Genomic DNA, 6,000 nt, shown 5'->3' on the forward strand with positions numbered 1-6,000 from the left:
TATATACCACATCTTCTTTATTAATTCATCTGTTGATGGACATCTGGGCTCTTTCTGTAGTTCAGCTATTGTGGGTGTTGCTGCTATAAATTTTGGGATGCATGTGCCCCTTTGTACCCCTATGCTTGTTTCCTTTGGATAAATACTTAGTAGTGCAATTGCTGGGTTATAGGGTAGCTCTATATTTAACCTTTTGAAGAACCTCTATCTTGTTTTTCAGGGTGGCTGCACCAGTTTGCATTCCCACCAACTGTGTAAGAGGGTTCCTCTTACACTCTGCATCCTTGCCAACCCCTATTGTTTCTGCAGTTGTTAATTTTAGTCATTCCGACCGGTATGAGGTGGTATCTCATTGTGGTTTTGATTTGTATTTCCCTGATGCCAAGTGATATTGAGCAGGTTTTCATGTGTCTGTTGGCCATTTGGATGTCTTCTTTGCAGAAATGTATGTTCATGTCTTCTGCCCATTTCTTGACTGGATTTTTTGGTTCTGGGGTGTTGAGTTTGATAAGTTATTTATAAACTTTGTGTTACTTCTCTATGTTTAGTTAATTTGAGCCTTTGTTTTTTGCTCCAACTTGGGATTCTGAAGAGGTGGGAGAATGTTATACTCCTGTCAGTTTCAATTTTAGATCTATACTTGATAACATGCAATTACTAGAGGTCTTAACTAAATTAAATATATGGGCGAATTTGATTGAAATTGATGTTGATATCTTCCTTGTTTTGAAATCACAGATACAGAAGTCTTGGTATCATATACAATAAAAAGGGCTTCACAATAGTAATAAACCAACTAACTAAAAAGTAACATTTGAGTGAGTGACAAAGTGCAATAAAACTTAGCTTAAGTAATACACTATGAAGCTGGAAGAACTGCTTTATCCCTTGTAAGGTTCTCTAAAAGAAATATATTCCCTTACTACCAATGCCTCCTCATCTATACATGTATTGAAAGACCCGCGGATCCCCTTACCCAAGAATCCAACACTGCCACTGGATGCAATCAGCAAGAGGTTCTTTATTGTTACGCAGGCGCCTGCGGGTGGTCAGCGCGCGCCTGCGGGTGGTCAGCAGCTCCTGCTAGCTGAGCACACCCGGCTAGGGTGGTGCAGGATTTTTATAGACAGGTACAAACAAGTCCCGGATGGGACGGGGCCGATTGGCTGACAATTTGAACATTTGAAAAAAGGCATACTCGGTGTTAGTGGATTGGCCCTGGAAGACCCCCACGCGCGAAGAAAAAGGCGGGAAGGGGAAACAAAGAGGGGAAGTTTTAATCTTATTACTTCAGCAGAAAGACATCCTGCCTACGTGACTATGCAGCCCCCTTGCTTACGTGACTATGCCCCGGCTATTAGGAGAGGGTATCTTGTTCAAACAGGAGTCAAGTGTCATGCCCTAAAAGCCAAGCAGTTACAGAAAGGCAAAAGAGCAGTTACATTGAATTCAACCCTGGGGGAAGGGTCTTTTCATTGCAAGGGGAGGAGGGGTACTTTTACACAACAAAAGAGCAGTTAATTACTTAACGACGAGGGGGGGGGGTCTTTCATTCCCCCCTTTTTCTTGATCATGGATAGAATCTTATATCCATTTGTCCTTTTCTTGCACTAAGTGGGGTACAAGGCGCCAGCTTTTGCTTTCTCCTCAGCCAGCCTCCTGCTCCTTCATTTCCCCCTGAACAATCTTGACCCTGAAATCTTTAAGGGGGTTGAAGGTGGAAGGTCTCATCTTCTATAACTTCTTCGTGCTGAATAGGGGCGTAGAGCTGTCCCTACCTGCTCAGGTCAATATTGATCAGGGTAGGAACATAAGGGAGTTACAAAGGAGGAGGCAGCTGAATCCAGCGCTGACAGTGAAGAGGCGTCCTCGCGCGCGAGAAGGATCGTCTGCTGTGGTGTAGTCATTGTAGCAATGGAGTCTCGGCACCAAGTAGAGAAACATGGAACAAAGCAACATATTAGGATTAATAAGGCGATAAGAATAAGAAGCCCGAAAAGGAGATTTGACCATAGCCCTCTTCCAAGCCAGGAACTTAACCAATCACTAAAAAGAGAGAGAGAGAGGGACCTTGTAGAGCCTTAATCTGGGCATACATATCCTTTATTAGTCCTGTGATATTTTTGTGATAGTCTGGGATGTACACACAACATTCTGTCTTGATAATTGCACATGTGCCACCCTGGGCTGCTGTCAGGACATCTAAGGCCATCCTATTTTGTAGGACTGTCTTGCATATCTGTGACACTTCGGTATTAAGCCGGGAGATGCCATTTAGTGAATCATTGAGTGCCTTTGTAGTATATTTATTAAGGGCTTCTACATGCCACATGACATCCTCTAGTCCCGCAGATGGAACAAAGATGGATACTAAGTAATCATACCATTTAAAAACAGATCGTGTCCATCTTTGTTTCAAGTTGGAGAGATTAGCTAGAGTTGTAATGGTTTTAGTAATGCGCCCATGAATCCAGGCAAATCCTAAAGTGCAGCGACCTATCCATCCTGGAGGAAGCCAGGGCCACAGGTTGGTTCCATATATCCACTGGGTTCCATTTGGAGCTGGCCATCTAATGCCAGGACACCTTGCCCAATCAGTAGCAAACCGGTCAGTAACCTGGAGTACTATTACTTGGGAACACATTTCTAGTGAGCCATTCTAGACATCATGTGTTATTTGCCCAAGTACCACTCGTATGATTCTTGTTCCCAGCATAAAACTGCCTTCTGACTGAGCTGTCCAATCGTGGGCATAAGCCACAGATATGTATCCCAGATTTGATATATGCCATCCTTAGTATAGCGATAAGGAGGGTTTTGTAACTTAGGCCCATATTGGATTGGGGAGTTATGGCTTGACAGTAATCCCCTTTCCTTCAAAATAGCTCCATGGGCATGTAGTACCAGGAAAGCATATTTGGAGTCAGTATAAATGTTAATTCTTAGGCTTTGGCAATTGCAAAGTGCTAGTGAGCACTATGGCACACCTAGCTTTTCTTATTTTTTCTATGAAAACTACTGACATCAAAAAACCAATGGTCCTTCGTATTTTTAACAGTGGCATCTTAAATCTGGACAAATAGAGTAAGCAAGATCAATAACCTTTGAACATTTTTGCTCTATAGAGAAAGAAGTACAGTGGTTAGGTTCGGGCATACAGGTAACTAGGTTTAAAGTTTGACAAGTTTTAAGTATTATTTCTGGCATATCTATAAGTATAGTCCAATATTTAATTAGTTTGTTTCTATCATCCACTGATGGCCTTTGGCTTCTAAGACAAATCTGGACCTGATGTGACATCATTACAGTCAAGGACTGTCCCATAGTGAGCTTTGAGGCTCTTTTTATGAGGAGGGCTGTTCTATGCTTAGCTACAGCATCTGTTTGCAATTGCACCTCAACAGAGGTGGCCTCTAGGATAAATATGAAAAAGGGATGAAACCAATAAGACGACCTTTGAGTGGTCCAGCCTTAACAATATCCTGATTACAGAGGATCATTGTCAAGTGGGAGAAAACTTGTCAAGAGAGAAGGGGAGTCCGCCATGCATCATCCAATCCACTCATAAAGAAAGTGGGGCCATCCATTATCTCCATAAGTCCATAGTTAATCCTATGGAGTGTGGTATGGTGGCTTTTAGGCAATTTCATTATTCCAGCCACACATAAGGTGTTAAGTTATACAATTGTAGGGGAATCAATCCCATTTTTCAGTTGTTTAATCATGTGCCGTGGGGTCTGCGAATATCCCCACAAAACAGTAAGATCAACTAAAGAAGCTATTGTACAACTTCTTTGAAGTTTACCTCAAATTGTTTAGCTTAGGTAAACATTTAAAGACAATCAAATCTAGAGTTTAACATCCATAAAGGAGTGTTACTAAAACAATTTTTCTCTCTAAAATAACCCTCATTTACAGAGATAGCCAAATCAGGACTAATTCACTTGTGAAACTTGGCCCATTATTTACATAAGCTCAGCAAGAACAGTTGAGTGTGATCATATAGATCTTTTAGCATCTGCTTTGGTGGAACTTCTTATAAGGAATCTCTAGGTTGAACTTTTAGTAGCCTCTCCGGGCCAGAAGCCAAGCCCTGTACTTGCCATCAGGCATGCCTGCAATACCTGTTAATTTGGGCGAATGCCTCTTCTGAGTCTCCGCACCTACCAAAGAGTGACATTCTTTACTCACCTGGTGAGGCTGCTGGGAACTCTGTAAGCAAGGTATCAGGCCAACAGTCCCAAGGGGCTTTATGGATCCAGGTTTCATAAAGTCAACCTTAGTTCCTTAAGGCTGTCTGGTCATATCTGAGTCTTTTCAAATATGACATCCCAGTCAAAGCCCTGGTAAAATAACCAGTTTCCAATTCTTTCCTGTTACAAGGAAAACAGATTCTTATTGAACTTATGCAAATGACTGATTGCCATGGAAGAATGAATACTTACTGAGACCTTTTGGTTTCAGAGGGTTCAGATAGAGAGAAAAGCTTGAATGCTTTGAGCACTTTTACAAATGAGCACTTATACATCTCTATAAGTTACAGATAACTTAAGAAAATGTATCCCTAGTCTGGAAGAGCAAACATTAGAGAGAACCGGCAATGTTTAAAGTAAGACAAAACATTAAGAGACATAACACTATAATCTTTTAGTTCATTTAGTCCCATATTACTAATTCTGGTGAATGCGGCTTTAGTCAGTTTTGGAAATTCTTACCCATTTCAGTTTTAGGATTTTCAAGTATATCAAATATCTGTATTTGTCCTGAAAGTCCTTTATAGGAATCTCCTTGAAGATAAAACTCATTTTACTAGAGAATTAAAACAATTATAAATGACAAAAACTCAGAATGGATATGGTTAGAGCTAAAGAGACACGGGAGTTTACAATTTAGCTGCAAGGAAATCAGGTTACAATTTCTGTGACATATAACATTCGCATAATTACAATATCAAGCGATGATCTCTCAAAACATTAAAACTTTAGGAAGTGCATAGAATCTCTAGAATAGTTATAGCATTTTCCCAAATGTAACCCAAGGTTTATCATTGGTTCCGTAGTACTTCATGAGCAACTTCACATACCAAGGAAAAGCCTGAGTTAAAGAGATTTACGATTTAAATCTTGTCAACAATTGCTAAAACCTTAGAAAGTTTAAAAACACATGCCTAAATATAATTAGGGATGTTAAACACCTGATAAAACAAAACATAGAAACTGAATTTTTCAGGCAGGCAAAGAGAAAACCATTTACACTTTTTAACAGATCAATTAGCTAAGAAAACTTTGCCCCTTTTAAACATAAAGAAAACCAGCTTTTTATACCAGTGTCTTTCCCTTTTTTTTATTTTACTTCTAAGTGTGCAGTCTTAAGATAGGAGTTTTCTGGGTTTCCCTCCTATCATGAATGATGTCGCAGACAAAGGAGGGGGATCTTTCCCCTTCTGTCCTGTTCCCATCCCTCATGGGAATTTAGGAGCGTCTTAGCTAAGGCCTGTCCGCATAAACCCCGGAACAGGCTACTCCGTGGAGTAGATGACTGTTATGCCATATGACGCCCCGCGAGACTCAAGATGCAGCCCACTCAGACTCCGTAGCCGAAGTGGTGGAGCCATACAGACACATTCACACAGTCAGGCACTCTTCAGATTCAAACAGGTTGGATATCCTCCCCTTCTGGGCATCTCTGGCTAATGGGAGGTAATCAGTCTCCCCTTTCACTCTTTACAGATTAGAGTGAGTTTCTATGGTTACAGGCAATGGAGGATGGTAACAGGGTGTTTTCGCAGTCCCTCAAGGTTGGGCTGTTTCCTTAACCCTTAAGGCCAAATGGCCCTTATACTTGGAAGTATAATCTGTGTGGAGGCAGGTCAGGAGAGTGCTAAATTACCTTGGAGGCTGTTTTTCTTTCTTTTTTAGTCTGTCCTGACCATATCTAAAATTTCTTTTGTGAAGATTTCCGTTCACAAACCTTTTATAATTTTCCTTTGCATTCAGGTTT

Source organism: Mustela nivalis (genome assembly GCF_964662115.1).
Source record: "Mustela nivalis genome assembly, chromosome: 5".
Lineage (NCBI taxonomy): Eukaryota > Metazoa > Chordata > Mammalia > Carnivora > Mustelidae > Mustela > Mustela nivalis.